Source organism: Piliocolobus tephrosceles, chromosome 3 (genome assembly GCF_002776525.5).
Source record: "Piliocolobus tephrosceles isolate RC106 chromosome 3, ASM277652v3, whole genome shotgun sequence".
Taxonomy (NCBI): Eukaryota; Metazoa; Chordata; class Mammalia; order Primates; family Cercopithecidae; genus Piliocolobus; species Piliocolobus tephrosceles.
This window is the reverse complement of record NC_045436.1, coordinates 62569754-62587307: the sequence shown is the minus strand read 5'-3', so window position 1 is coordinate 62587307 and position 17554 is coordinate 62569754.

The window sequence follows — 17554 nt, the reverse complement described above, 5'->3', positions numbered from 1 at the left end:
GAAAAGTTGTAACCAATTTTAGCTTTCAAAGAGATCACATCTACATTTCGAATACTCAATTCTTAATTCTTTACTCTGAATAATTGATCTCAAAACGATACCACCATTCAGGTAATGACAAACAATATGTCATACAGAGTAATGACAAATCATATAGCCACAAAATTTTTTTAAAAAACAATACTTTGAGAAGATTATATTCCAAAATAATAAAACAGGTAATGAAATTTCTGAAACATTGAATCATCATAAAAACTGAAGATATTCCCCTTCCCGAGTCCAAGTGATCTCATTGTTCAGTTCCCACCTATGAGTGAGAACATGTGGTGTTTGGTTTTCTGTTCTTGTGACAGTTTGCTAAGAATGATGGGAACATCACATACTGGGGCCTATCATGGGGAGGGGGAGGGGGTAGGGATTGCATTGGGAGTTATACATGATATAAATGATGAATTGATGGGTGCTGACGAGTTGATGGGTGCAGCACACCAACATGGCACAAGTATACATATGTAACAAACCTGCACGTTATGCACATGTACCCTAGAACTTAAAGTATAATAAAAAATAAAAATAAATAAAAAAACTAAAGATATTAAGAAGAAAAAATACACATTAAGAATCACTTCTAAAAGCATTTAATTATAGTATTATATTGACTATATGACAAGATTGTGGAATTTGTCTAAGAAATTCAATAATTATTAAAATTAAAATGCTTCTTCAGTATATTTTTACAAAAATTACATTTGCAAAAACATTAGTTAAAATATGGAATTGTTTGGTAAGAAAGGTTACCCTAAGAAAATAATAGAAACTCTCTGTGGCATTTCAATTTGGCTTTGCACTTCCATTTTTCTCTAGCTTTGAAGCGGTCTTTTAAATGGCTAACTACATTCCCAGTGAGGAATGTGGTTCCAGAGGGAGCAGAGCAAACCTTATTTGAAAAGAATCATGTTTGTCTTCTATAACCTAATTAAAGACTATCTGAAGGACATGCCTAAAGGCACTTGTCTTTGTTTCACCTGACTCAAACTCACTCATGTTGGAAAGCAGCAAACATTTAAATATATATGACAAATAAGCAACCTGCAGCTACCTACAGCAAAAAAACAAAAGGTACAGTTAGAACAAACAATAAAGCTCATAATTCCTTGAAAGAAAATCTGGAGAGATTATTTCAAAACTAGTGCATTCAAAATCAACCACATATGCTGGGAATACAGGATATCGCAAAAATGACCCAGGAAGGACACATGCTAGAAATAAGTTAAGAAAATTGGAAGCTTTTAGTTCTAACTTATCTGTAGGTTCAATAAAAGTAGGAAGTAAAAGCCAAGGCTGAGTTGTAAACAACCTGGCTATTCACTGGAGGAGTGTCTGTATGGAGAAAATCTGTAAATGTTCGAAGAAGCTTTTCATTTTTTTTCCCCCCCTCTCTCTCTTTCTCTCTCTCTGTCTTCCTGTCTTCTCTGCAGGTTTTCAAGGAAATTGCCATGAAATCACTGGCTAAACACAAGCTAAAGGAACAGAGACTTTACAGAACACAGGACAAAGAATACAAACTCGATAAAAATATGTAAAAAGCCACTAAGTACACAAACAGCTACCACCACAGCAAACACAAAAATATAATTTCCATAGTTACCATACTGTATGTAATTTGTCCAATTTTCAATGAAAAATTATAAAGTGTGCAAATAAACAAGAAAGTATGATCCATTTACAGATTTAAACAAAACAAAACAAAAAAACTATTTTTCCTGAGGAAACACAGGCATTGTACTTCCTGAAGAAAGGACTTAGGTAAACTGTCTTAAATATGCTCAAAGAACTAAAGGAAAACATGGAAAATAAACTAAAAGAAACAAGGAAAACAATGTATGACCAATAGAGAATATTAATAGTGAGACAGAAATTACAAAAAGAAACCAAACAAATTCTGGAGCTAAGACATACACTAGACTGAAATTAAAAATTCACTAGAAGGTTTCAAAAGTAGCTTTATACAAGCAGAATAAACAAACCAGAAAACTTGAAGTCAGATAAATTGAAATTATTTCGTCTGTAGGCAAAAAGAATAAAGGGTGACTATAGCTGCAAAGTTATAAATGAAGTGTTAGCCAACTTATTCCAATAATATATAAAATGGATAACATAATTTTCAGGTTGAGTTTGAGATTGCAAAGTTTGATTTAATGTTAGAAAATCAACCAATGTAATTCACCACAGTAACAGATTAAAAGAGAGAAATAATATGACCATCCCAATAGATGTCAAAAAAAAACATTTAATTGAAAAAAAATGAACAGAGCATAAGACCTGTGGGACAACATCCATCACTCCATCATACTCATGAGAATCCCAGAAGGAGAAGATACATAGGGAGTAAGTGGCAGAAAGAATATTTGAAGAAATAATGGCCAAAACCTTCCGAAAGTAGATACTACATATTCAAGAAATTCAATGAACTCCAAGTAAAAGAAACAGAAATGTATTCATACTAAGACATATTATGATTTTAAGTTGTTCAAAGCCAAAGATGAAGAATCCTGAGAGAAGCAAGAGAGTAGCATGTCCTTCATAATTCTCAATATAATTAATAGTATACTTCTTATCAGAAACCATCAAGGCCAGAAGGAAATGGGAAGACATTTGTATAGTGCAGAAGGAAAAGAAAGTAGTCAACAAAGATTTCTGTATCCAGAAAAACTATTTATTCCAAAATGAAAGAGAAACTAAGATACTCCCAGATAAACAAAAGCTGAGGGAGTCCATCACCATTAGACCTGACCCAAAGAAATGCTAAAGAGAATTCACTGGCTAAAATGACAGAATGCTAGACAGTAACTAGAAGTTATAAAAAAATGTAACTTCAGTAATATAACTACATAGGTAAACATAAAAGTCTATACTATTGTATTTTGGATTTTTAATGCACCTTTTAATGTCCTATATAATTTTAAAAGACAAATGCATAAAACGATAATTATAAATCTTTTTTTTTAATTTTTTTGAGATGGAGTTTTGCTCTGTCACCCAGGCTGTAGTGCAGTGGCACAATCTTGGCTCACTGCAACCTCTACCTCCTGGGTTCAAGTGATTCTCCTGTCTCAGCCTCCCGAGCAGCTGGGATTACAGGCATGCGCTACCATACTGAGCTAATTTTTGTATTTTTAGTAGAGACAGGGTTTTACCATGTTGGTTAGTGTGGTCTCAAACTCCTGACCTCTAGTGATCTGCCTGCCTCAGCCTCCCAAACTGCTGGGATTACAGGCATGAGCCATCATATCCAGCCTACGGTTATAAATCTTTTAGTGGGCACACAACGTATAAAGACTTAAGTTGTGACAATATGAAACAGAATATTTTTATGCTATTGAGGCTATGTCGGTATCAATTTAAACATTCTTCAGGACAGATCATGTGTTAGGCAACACAACAAATCTCAATAAACAGATTTTAAAATTATACAAATTGTCATCTCCAGACACTACTGAACGAAGCTAGAAATCAAAAATAGAAACTATTTCCCAAATATGAGAAAACTGAATAAACCATTCTTAAACGACCCATTGGGCAAAGAAGAAATTGTAAAGAAATTTGGAAAATACTAAGGAAAAACGAAAATAAAAATACAATACATCGAAACATATGAGACAGCAAAAGCGAGGTTTAGAGGGAAATTTGCAGAAATAAACACATTTTTTAAAAAAGAAAGATCTCAAACCACCACCCTAACCTTATACCTTAAAAAACTAGAATAAGGAGAATAAATAATAGAAGGAAGGAAATAATAAATATTAAAACATAAATAAAGGAGTATAGACTAGAAACATAGAAAAGATCAACAAAACCAAACACTGGTTCATTGAAAAGATGGAGAAAGTTAACAAACCTTTAGGTAGACTGACAAGAGGGAGAATGTAAATAACTAAAATTAGAAATGAAAGCAGAGGCATTATTACCAACCTTGGAGATTTATAACAGGTAGAAAAACTGAATCAGTAGTCAAAATGTCCCCACAAAGAAAGCCACTATCAGATGGCCTCACTGGCAAATTCTAGTAAACATTTCAAGAAGAACTAGCATTAATTCTTCTCAAATATTCCAAAAAAAATAGAAGAGGAAAAATCATTTTCTATTATATCAGGTCAGCATTACTCTGATAACAAAACCACATGAATATACCATAAGAAAAAAAATTACAGGCCAGGCGTGGTGGCACATTCCTGTAATCCCAGTATTTTAGGAGGCTAAGTTGGGAGGATCACTTGAGCCCAGTACTTCAAGACCATCTTGGGCAACATAACAAGATCCTATAACTAAAATCAAAAGAAAAAATAGCGGGGTGTGGTAGTGTGCACCTACTGTCCTAGCTCTTTGGGAGGTTGAGTTGGGGTAATTGAGCTCAGGAGTTCGAGGCCACAGTGAGCTAAGATTGTGCCACCACACTGTAGCCTAGACCACAGACTGAGATTGTCTTAAAAAAAGAAAAAAAGAAAATGAAACACAGACCATTATTCCCTGTGAATATTATTATACTCAATAACCAAGTAGGATTTACCCCAGGAATGCAAGGGTAGTTCAAAGTTCAATATAAAAAATATCAATCGATATACAGTACATTAATAGAACAAGGGGAATGATACATGACCATCTCAATTGACACACTAAGAAGTATTTCACAAATTGCAACACATTCTCATGATTTAAAAAACACTACAAAAATTAGGAAGAGAAAAGAACTTTACCAGCATGAAAAAGGGCATTTGTGAAAACCTCACAGCTAACACCCTCATAGTAAAACACTGAAAGCTTTTCCCTTAGAAAAAGTAAAAATGAAATTTTTCCCCTTTGTCTTCTTTCCTTTCAACATTGTACTGAAAGTTCCAAGCAGCAATTAGGCAAGAAAAATAGGCAATTAGGCAAGCAAAATAAATGAAAGTAATCCAGATTGGAGATGAAATAAATCTATTTTCTATTCATAGAAAAATCCCAAAGAATCCTTACACCCACAGAAAACGACTAGAGCTAACAAATGAATTCAGCAAAGTTGCAGGATACATGAATGCACACACACAAGTTAGTTCTGTTTCTGCATATTGACAATGATCAATCTGAAAATAAAATTAAGAAAACAATTCCGCTTACAATAGTCCAAAATAACAAAATACCAAGGAATAAATTTGACCAAGGAAGTAGAAACTTGTACACTGAAGACGTCAAAACATTCCTGAAGTTTAAAGACTTAACTAAATAGAAATATATTCCATGTTTGTAGACTAAAAGACAATTTTCAGATAGCAATAGTATGCAAAGCAATCTATATATCAATGCAATCCCTATCAAAATTCAATAGCTTTTTTTCACAAATAAACAAATTGATTCTCAAATTCACATGGAATTGCAAGGGGCCTCGAATGTTGTAGCGTAATTATAATGGGAAAGAAAACCACAACAATGTTGGAGCACTCACAATTTCCAATTTCAAAACTTCCTACAAAGCTACAACAATAAAATTACAAAGGGCCTAAAGAGTGGTGGTTGCACACTATTGTGAATGTACTACATGACACTGAAATGTTTACTTCAAAATGGTGGATTTTATGTTAGGTAAATTTCATTTCAATTTTAAAACTGATATTGACAAAGACAATAACACCTTAATATTATTATGAAATAAGATTGACTTCATGGACACCTAAAAATCATCTTAGGGGTTCCAGAGTTCCCTAGATCCCAAGTTGCAAACCACTTAGATTCTTCCTTATATAACCAGTTTATTGATGGATTTTATTTAGATGGGTATCAATTTTTTTTTATTATTTTCATCACGTCTATGATGTTTGATAACCCTTTTCTTCTAGGTAATGTCTCAACATTTTTGACCAGACTCCATATTTACCATGCCACATTTAATTATTAGCACAGTCTGATTTTGGTATTTAAGAATCAGTCCTATTAAGTTTTAAATGAATTCAAAACTTGTCTGTCACCCCCATCCTTAGCTGTCCAGGACAGATAAGGGAGCTACAGCTGATTAGTACAGAGGAGACAGGTGTCTTTTATCTCAGGAGCATCTCTCTCCCTTTTGTACATGCTAGCTTCTTGGTGGCAAAAGAAAGAAGGGCTAGTTGGTGGAGGCAAAAGTCTAACTTGGCTGCCTACCTTTTAAAATACTGATTAATTTACTCTGCAAGCATTTATTATCTACTCTGGGCCAGTCACTGTCCAAGGAGTTAAAATATAGCTATAAAGAGAACTTTCAAAAAATCCTGTCTTCATGCGTCTTACATTCTATTGAGGAAGTCAGGCAATAAACAAGGTGAATACACATATAGCAAGTTACCTATAAGTGATTAAAATAAAACATGCAGTAGGTAACAGACAGAGAGTTATTGGGGGTTGTGATGTTAGGCAGAGGGACCTTGGAATGACTTTTAGATGATAATATTGGCATAAGTTTTAAAGGAGGAGAAAAAGAGAAATAGGTCAATATTTGGAGGAATAGTGTGAAAGGGAAAGACTCCAGGTAAATTTTTTTTAACTCTGTTTTTTTCTGTTGCAAGGAGCAGTTGATGTGATCTGAACTGTTTTCTTGGGGTGATGATCAGTTTTTCTCCCCATGTTCTCTGACACTAATGACTCAATTAATAAGAGCCATCATATCTCCATGTAGTCCCTCCATCATGCACCCTCAGCTCCCTGGTTCTACAGTAATATCATTAACCTTTGTGTTCCTTCACATGGAGCTGTGAAAAATGCTAGAGTTCTCCTCTGAACTTTCTGAGTTATAGACAACTGGAATCGGGTAAAGATGGCCTCTTCTTCCCAGTCATTCCCATGCCAAGGTTTCTTTAAGCCTGCTCCTGCTAACATGGACAACTGCAATGAGCAACCCTGCCTATAGAAATTTCTAGACCTGATTCAAGAACCAGTACTTAAGTTCAAGTACACCCCAAATTACAAGGGACACATATTATGCTCCTCTCTCATCTCCTCAACAGCAGGGCTACCACACCCCTAGACTTCCAGAAAACTCTCCTGAGAGTATTCTCCTTACACTCCCCTTCAAAAAATACAGTACCATTTTGGCCCTGTGGGTTCTGTAGCTCAGCAAGAGTGTCACCAGGCAGCTGGGGGAAAAAAAAAAAAAAAAAAAAAAAAAAACAAGCTTGTCTCCTTTTCTTGGAGACATCTTCAATCTTCAAGTCATTCTCTAAGAGGCCTTATCACAGTTGAGGGAAAGATCACTTTCTTATCTCTACCCCATAGGAAAAGATGAGAATTAGTTCTCATCATGAATATCTTCCTCTGCAAAGTTAACTACTTGAACTGACAGATATATTGACTGGGTGATATACACTGATAGTGACATTGGTGGGCAATGGTGGTAAGCTGGATTTACACTGGCATTTTCTAGGGCAATAGTTGACCTTAATTACTATTGGTTTCTTAAAAATGTGGGTCATTAACAACTTTTTGTCTTCAGCCAGAATTGCAATTTTTTGGCATGATATTAAAATTATTTTATAGGTACCTGTAAAAAGTGACAGCAACTTTAATAATTCTGCCAATATAAATATCAGAGAATATCTCCAATATTCTTAGGCAGGAATGGAAATTCCAAATTATATTTTTTTCTGCAAAAATTTGATGTATTTTAATCTAATCAATATTTTATCTAAGTAAAGTTTATGTGAAATTTTTATGTTTTAATTACAACCCTAGATTATTTTAAAACCTAAAATATGACAAAAGGTTAGTAGTGCAGTTATCTGGCTCTCCTACAAAATAAAATATATTTCAAAAAATTTAAATAGCATCTCTTCAATGATTTTAACTTACTGTAGTCACAAATATCTGTATAACCCTTACATATATCTAGCTTTATTTAAGGGTAAAAGTAGATGCAGTGCTTTATTTGCATAACCATTCCATTTGGTCATGATTTCCAAGAACTAAAGTAAATCCCTAAAATCATAATTTCATATTCATGCTTTACAGCTAATAGTGTTATTCATTAACATATTTGGATTTAAAACATTGAATGATATCCTAATCATGGAAAATACATCTTAATTATTTTAATCAAGTTAGCAATTAGAGATATTATCCCTAAATTCTATTCCCAAATGGAGAGAAACTATGAGAGAAACTGATAACAGACAGACTAGCATGCTTTTTCTCACAAGTGATACTTGGTACCAGTGTCTAGTGACCCAAGTCTAGGAGATACCATTCAAATTTTATTCTATGTCAATGGAATTGTGCTATAGGAGCTGCCATACTCATATATTCTATGACATAAAATACAATGTGAATGGTGTCCCCTGGTGTTGGGCAACTTGACGGCCATGCTCAGAAAATGTTATTTTTAATACTTAATATTTAATTCCATTAAGGCTAAAAAAGGGAACACAAAGAAATAGAAATTTAAGTTTGAAAGAAATAAATGTGAAACCAATAATAAAGTTACTGATAAATTATAAAGTTAATGGAAAATTGCAGTAGTCCATATTCATGCTGCTATAAAGAACTGCCTGAGTCTGGATAAATTATAAAGAAAAGAGGTTTAATTCACTCACAGTTCCTCATGGGTGGGAAGGCCTCAGGAAACTTACAATTATGGTGGAAGGGGAAGTAGGCATGTCTTACATGGCAGGAGGTGAGAGAGAAAGGGTGCAAGAGCAGGGAAAACCGCCTTATAAAACCATCACAAGAATTCACTGACTATCATGAGAACAGCATGGGCGAAACCGCCTCCATGATCCAATCACTTCACACCAGTTTGCTCCCTCAACATTTGGGGATTCAAGATGAAATTTGGGTGGGGAAACAAAGCCTAGCCATATCGTAAGTGAATTATTTCTTTATTTTTTGCATAATCATGTATCATTTAGAATATAACGTATAAATAGAATCTTACTGCATTACACAAAGAACCACCTCCAACTTACTGTCTCCAAATAATCAAATCAGACCTATCACCCCAATTTCCATACCTTTCCTGAGCCTTTGCAGGCAAAAGTAAGAATAGAAAATAAAGACAAACAGGGAAATGTTGGAAAAGAAACTTGGAACAGTTTGTCAATTCAAGGCAGAGAGATTTATGGTGCAGATACCAGAAGATAAAGCAAAGTCTCATGAGCAAATGACCCTAAAAAGGAATGTCTTTACTGATTTTATACAGGCCATTAGTTCCCACCAAATACCATTCTGGTTAATATAATAACAATAGCACAGTAAGAATTGCCCTACATGCCAGACACTGAGCTTAAGTATTTATATACATGTCAGTAATCTATTTCTTCATAATAAACTTTGTTGTAGACATGTTTCTTGGCTTAAGGAGAAAAAAGCTAAGGTTTGTAGAGGTTTGAATATACAGTACTTCAACCCTGGTGAGTAAAGTACTCAAGAATCAATCTAACATCTAACTCCAAAAGCCATAGGCTCCTAATCATGATCTTATTCTGCCTACCAATACTACCCTCCTTCTCTTACTCCACAAACATATTTTCATTGCATTCATTCATTCATTCATTCACTTTTTTGAGCATTCTCAGTCTGGTTATTGTGTGGAAGAGACACAAAACTGAATAAGGTACCATTCTGCAGGAGTTTAAATTCAAGAAGAAGGAAAAACAAGGCATAACGTGGTACGAAAGTTGTGTGTTATAGGTAGGAGAAAGAGAAATGGGTATAGGAGGAAGCAGCAAGAACTTTCAAGATCCAAGGGCAACAAATGTTTCCAGAAGATTTAAGATTTAAGTGGTCTTTGTAATATTCCTAAGGTCTATTCTAAATCTTACTATAATCTATGCACACCAAAGTTTAACCTTGGCCGTTTAGAATACCCAGGTGATCAAATCCAATGCTCACGAAGCTGGTAAATAGGCTTCTTTAACCTGGAAAATGGCTATTGCTTCCAATTCTAGAGATAATGTAAATGTAGCTCAGTAAAATATGAAGGAGAGTGATGTATTTTATTTGTCCCAACTTTTGTCCTTTGGATAGATGATACATGTGACCATTTCAATGCCACTGTCTTCCTCACTCCTACCACATTTGTGATATCCTCTGAGGCTGTAATGATGACCAGTCATCCTAGACATTCAAGGATGTCCTTACTGCAACATATAGCAACTGCACCATGCTTTCTTCTCTTAAGAGAAAATTGATGGAGTCAATTGTACAACATAAACTAAACAACAGGTAAGTAGCTGTGCTTTATTTTGAGTGGCAGCCAACAATTCTTATGGGAATGAAACATAAAACAGAACTACATTAAGAAACTAAAATCACAAACTTAATCTATTTACTAACTCACATGTGGAATAAACTCCCTTTTCTTGGCTATATTCTGGTGACTGATGCTTGACTTAGCATCAAATAGCAACAGTATGGACCTTTCCTAAATTAGACACTAAATATGCCTGGTATACAAGCTTTCTTGTTTAAGTAATAATTCTCCTCTTACTTAAGAATATCAGGTGGTTACTTTTGCTTTTATCGAACTTAAAAAGGAAAAGTTAATCAGTACTATATAGAGAGGAGGGAAGAAATAAATCAACAAGGATAAGAACCTAAGCTATTATCTGCATAGTAAATAACACTCAGGAGAAAAGTGGTATAAATTTGGATAGTGACAACTTTGGACCCCCAAATGAATACAATATTAAGGAAATAATAGGCATTCACCAAAAAGTAGATAAAATTTCATTCATGCATAGAAAATATTATATAGTGGTACTAAGGTAAGAAAAAGAATGGCTTAATCAGGAAAGTTTTATATTTTGTTGTGACTAAAGACAGATTGTGTGGTAGAAATGTAAAAAGTGACATTAAAACAGAAGTAAGGAGAATGTGTTTTAAAGTATCTCCTTCAGAAAGTCAGTGCCTAGTTTTCTAGCTTTGCAATTTGCAAACACTGTTCCGTAGACAGAACTTTTAATCTACATGTGCCCATTGTGAATTTCTAAGAGACAATTAGAGAGTTGCCTAATTTGCTATGTTTAACCCATCCTAAACTAGGTAACATCTTAAAACTGATAGGTATATTTAATGCAGTTGTGTTTCTTTTAAATTGTTCCCTCCCCCTACCCCAACAAACGAGTTGTGCTTTTTTGTAAATAAGCTATATATCATAAGATCTATGGATTTGTATAAAATAGAAAGAATACAATATTTGGCTATGCAACATTTCCCATTTAACACTATTAAAAACTTACTGAACAAGTGGCCCTTGGTACATTTTGGAACACAGTTCCAAACTTAGTTCAAAGTTTTGTTTAGGGATTTTCCAACTTTTACCTCCTAAAGCTAACTTTGACATTGATATCTAGTGGAATAAAATGATGAAGTTGGGCAGCAGAACCCTTAATAATTTTCCCAAATTCCAACACCCTCCTTAGAAAGACTAATTTAACAGCTGATGAATTTTGATTTCACAAGTGCTACCATATTATGGAAACAGTACAATTAGAAAACCAAATTTCAGGCTCTTATGTTCTACACCTTACTGGAAGGAAATAATTTCTTTCAGATCCAACTTTTCCACCCTATAGGGATTTAGAAAGTAATGTATGTGTGCATATTGGGATTGGGGTGAGGAGAAGAGAAGATTAAGGAAGGAAATCAGAATTTTTGAAGTTGTTTAAATTATATTACTTTTAAGCTGAAATTAATGATCCCAATACAAATTTATTATACACATTTTACACATCAGTTACATATATTATGTCCCAGGGTATGCAGGAGAAGAATAATCCTAATGCTAGGAAGACCCTAAAAAATTTCACATCACCACCTCTAAATGAATCTATAACCATTCACACACTGACATTAATAACATGAAACCCAGGCAATGCAAAGAGGATAGCATTGTGATAAAATGGTATCCTTTGAAAATTTATTCTTTTATGGAAACAATCAATCTGGGATTGGTTTAGTATGGTACAACCAGCATTTCTCATGGGAAATAAGAGTTAAGAATATAAAAACAAGATTGTAAACCCAAGGAAGTAATTTTGATGATCATAGTGCTTGTCATTAAGACAAAAAGTGTGTGTGTTCTTTTACTTATAAAGATCCTTTCAGCATGAAACTAATCTAACTTTCTTTTTCTGTGTTGATCCGTATTTTACTGCATCAGAAAATCATACTGTCTTTCACAATTTGAACATTTTAATTGAGTACTCTGAGGAACCATAAGCATGGAGAACCACAAAAGCAATGGAATGACACACCTGACTACCGATCATTTTAAAGTGATATAAAGTAGCATAGGAATTTATGAAAACTAGAAGAGTAGATATAAAGCAATGGTTAACATAGCATTATGGAATAGTCATGTAGGTTTAGTGCACATGAGGCAGATAAAATCTGATAATATGATGAGCAAAGGGAAAATATGAAGATTACAACTTGCGATTACAAAGGAGAAAAATGCAAGACTGAAAAATGGAAAATTATTGTATTATTGATAATAAAGGGACTTAGAACAATAGGGTAGTTTGAAATTTTCAATCAATGGAAGTAAAGATAATTCCCTTTTGAATATGGCATATTTAAGGCAAAGCTAGTTCTACTCTGAAACAAGTACTATTCTCATCCACATAGAAGCATTGCATGAGAAGAAAGGCTGGAAACTTTCTTCAATTCAGGTGCTACAAACTCTCTAAAAGCATACATAGGTACAATGAGAGAAGACAGGAGGGGCAATGGGATGGTTAATGGATTATCTTTCAATAGATTTGAAATATATGGCAAATGTCTTTAAATTCATATTTGAAAGTAAAATATAATACACAAGAATGTATATATTCAAATTAATTATTGCAATTCTCTTTTTTCTGGTATCATCTTAGAACCAATTTTTACCAGCAACATACACACAAATGGCCTTATTTCTGTGTAACATTTTAAAATAAAAATGTATGTTATCCACCTTGTAAATGCTCTACTCTGATAAAACATGTATTCCAAGGACTTTAAACATATAAAAATATAAACAATCCACAAAAGGCTAATAATTGCCATCATTGGACTTATCCTAAACAATATGCAGTAAAATCAGGAAAAAAAATTAAAGAAGCACAACTCTATAATTAATCATGTAACACCAACAAGCACCTATTTTGAAGGTGAAAATATATTTGGATAAATAAGTTCCAACAGAATCGTTAAAAAATTACTTCACTCTGTATTTCTACCTTGAATTTTTAAAGCAGAAAAAAAGATAATTTTCACTCTCCAACACAAATCCTTTTTGGAAGAAGGTAAGAAACAATAAAGTTTAACTTTTAGATGATATACATTTTTGGTAATTCCGTGAATTAATTTTTGGGGTTAAGAGTCTGCCTACAACTCCTTTACTTTGTATTTCTTTTTCTTCTTACTTTCCTTAGCTTTATGTGGTCAAGATCAGGCTTTTCTTGCAAGTAGCCTGAGAGAAGTAAGTTTTGTCATGGTTCATGAAACTAAAAAGCTAACATAAAAGCCTCCTTACCCTAAACAGATTACATACAGGTTAGATACTTTAAACATAACAATCAGCAATATGCTTTCAATTCTGGGAGGGTTGCAATGAAGTCTGCAGTCAATGACACAGTCTTGTCTAGTCTGTTGCTGTGGGTAATGGTGCAGAAAAAAGCAATATACAATACATGACAGATGAAGAGTGAGGACTAAGAATCAAAACAGACAGAGCACTGTGTTCACAGAGCTGCTGAGCTACGGTAATCAATTTACCTATGACCAACTAAGTGTTAGGATGGTAAAAATTTCGGGGGCTGATAGAATTCCCATCTTGGGAATCCTAGGATCTTGCTAACAAATATAAGAAAACAGGAGAATGTATATCACTCTCAGCCAGGAGAATCTAGATTTCATCAACAGGCAGCTGGACCCCCTAAATATGAAAGGTTTTCTTTGGACATTGGAGAAAACATTTAAACACTTTCTTTATCCAGTGTCAGATTGCAATAAGGCTCAACATTTCCAGACATTATGGAAATTGAGTCCACATACACCCTCTCTATAGGTGAAACCTTAGCTAAAACAAAAATACACTTCTCCCTGCTAAAATCCAAGATGCTATCACCCACCCTCACACTCCCATGCTGAGAGAGGGGTGGAAAAAAGACTGCAAATTTTCTCATTCTCATCAACTTCCCAAACCATTATTAGAAGCTTCCTAGCCTACAGGGTGTAAAAAAGGTATGCAAATATTGCTCCAGTTTAAGAATTTAAACCCTGAAAGACAAAGTTATTGGTTTTGCTTCCAATCTGTAACATCTTATCCTGTATTAAAAAATAACTGGGCATGGTGGCTCAAGCCTTGTAGACCCAGCACTTTGGAAGGCCAAAGTACAAGGACTGCTTGAGGCCAGGAGTCTGAGACAAGACTGGGTAACAATGCTGTCCCTACAAAGAATACCAAAATTAGCCAGGTGTGGTGGCTTGCACTTCCAGTCTTAGCTACTTGGAAGGCTGAGGTGGGAAGATTATTTGAGCCCAGGAGTTTGAAGTTGCAGTGAACTATGATTGCTCAACTGCTCTCCACTCTGGACAACAGAACAAGGCCCTGTCTCTAAATAAATAAATAATATAATAAATAAAATATCAACGAAACAACAGCTTCGTTCCATGTATCTAGTATTAATTGTTAACCAACCAAATTAAAGTGATCAAAGAGTTTACGAGCTATGAGAGGATGAAAGTTGAATTTTCTGAGATTTGAGATGAAAGGCATCACTAATAGAGCACATAAAAGTCAGAGCTCACTGACTTGAGATGTATAGTATTTTAATTATTTGATTTTTACTTTGTTTATGAAGTGTGTTTTTAATGAAATGATGATTTAAGGTAGAAGATAGTGAAATCATGCACTTCCTTCCCTCCCCAAAGCACTCCCTGCTATCCACAGAATACTGAATATTGCTTTTAAGTCTCTTGTATTATGAATGTTCAGGATAATGGCTTAATATTATATTGAAATTTTAAATTATTACATGCCATGCAGTCAAACTCATCATTGACAATGAAACATTTATTTTGTGAGTTACATTCTCTCTAATCCAACAGCCTATTCCTTGGTTCTCTTCTAGGCTCATGATTTATGTCAAATGGCATCTCTTCCAGGAAGACGTTTTTAGTTTCTAAGTTATCAAACCTTATGCATATCTTTGTTTCACTGAAAGTATCTGCTTATGAATCTAAGTCTCTCTCATATTAGATGATGAATTCTTGAAGTGGTTGTGGGGTAAGCGAGAGAAGGAGAAGGCAGAGATCATGTAATTAATTCATATCTTACCTATCATTTTTTTTTCAGGTACTAAGGCAGAGTAGGTGCTTTCTATATATGTTTGACATAATGAAGAGGATTTTAGAAAGCGAAGATGGAGATATTTCATGATCACCAATTTGTCTTACTCCATTATAAGCCATGTATTTTAGCAGTCAATTTGTGATAAGTAGTATTTTATCTAAAGCAGAAATATTTTGACTTTCATCTTTTGTCTGTTGAATTTGTTTCTGTTATAGAGATTATGATATCAATCTTAACATGTTCATTTAGAGACCACTGTGAAGACAAATGAACATAAAAATCACCCAAGTAAAAAGCTCTTTTCTTTTTTTCTTTTTATTATTTTATTTTGAGACATTTTCTTGCCCTGTCACCCAGGCTGGAATGTAGTGGCATGATCTCAGCTCACTGCGACCTCTGCCTCTTGGGTTCAAGCTATTCTCCTGCCTTAGCCTCCTGAGTAGCTGGGATTACAGGTGCATGCCACCATGCCCAGCTAATTTTTTTACTTTTAGTAGAGATGGAGTTTTACCGTGTCGGCCAGGCTGGTCTTGAACTCCTCAAGCTCACATGATCTGCCTGTCCTGGCTTCCTGAAGTACTGATGGTACAGGTGTGAGCCACTGCACCCAGCTAAGAGTTCTTTTCTAATGTTGGCAACTTATTTAACAAATTAGAGATCTTGATTTGTATTAGTCAGAGTTTTTCTAGAGAAACAGAACCATAAGAAATATATACATATAATGCATATTTTATGTATAAATACATATATAAAGGCATATATAATATATATTTACATATAATATATGACATATAATATGTAATTATATATACTATATATTTGATATGTGTAATATATATATAAAATTATGGGAAGTGGATCACATGATTTTGGGAGCCAAGAAGTCCCATTATCTGCCATCTGCAAACTGGAGAACCAGAAAATCCAGTGTCATGATTCAGTTCAATCCAAAGTCATGAGAACCAGGGGAAGTAGTGTCATAATTCCTAGTCTAAGTCTCTGAAGGTCTGAGAACTGGGTGGGAGTGGGGGTCTGGGATGCTGGCATACTGAGTCCTAGAATTCCAAGGCAAAAGAATATGAATGTTCCCGATTAAGAAAAGGGGGAGAAAGAGATAATTTATCCCTCCCTTACCTTTTTGTTCTATTTGGACCCTCAGGTGATTCCACAATGCCAACCCATATTGGAGAAGGCAGGTCTTCGTTAGGCAGTCCACTACTTCAAATGCTAATCTCTTCCAGAAACACCTTCACAGATATACCCAGAAATAATATTTTATCAACTATCTGGGCATCCTGTAGCCTAGTGAAATTACACATAAAATTAGCAATCACAATGATTAAGGCGATTTGCTAAAAGAGTATGGAATTTTCCATAATCTCATAATTATTCCCCTTACCTCCCTCAATTGAAAAAAATAATCAATCTGAAAACGTGGAAGACAGCCCTTCACATACTGTTCTTTTACTCTAAGATTGCTAATAACTTTGTCACACTTTTTCAGACATGTCACACATGTCTCTAAATGAACATGTTAAGATTGATATCATAATCTCTACAACAAAAATAAATTCAACAGACAAAAGATGAAAGTCAAAATATTTCTGCTTTAGATAAAATACTAGTTATCACAAATTGACTGTTAAAATACATGGGTTATAATGGAGTAAGACAAATTGGTGATCATGAAATATCTCCATCTTCGCTTTTTAAAATCCTCTTCATTATGTCAAACATATATAGAAAGCACCCACTCTGCCTTAGTACCTGAAAAAAAAAATGATAGGTAAGATATGAATTAATTACATGATCTCTGCCTTCTTCTTTTATTGGCTTCAAAGGGACAAAAATCAACAGATATTATATTGTAAAACCCTTTCCCGACTTTATGTATTGCAGTTTCCCCACTTAAACTTCAATTAAAATGTAAAACCCATAAACGTAATTAAAAATGAAGGACAAACTGTTGTATTTTATGGAAACTATTTTTTGATAGAGCTGATACCAATATATAGCAACAAATTTTTGGTATGATTAAAGTAATACTATCTTTGAAGTTGAAGAAAAATGGTGTAAAGAAAATTATTTCTCTTGATTCTGAAAAATGCACATGCAAGATAGTGTAATTATCCACTGAATATTTCTTTTTACGTATAATCGTATTCCTTTTTAGCTATTCCCTTTTATTATTAGTTTCTGCTCATATCATAGCAATTC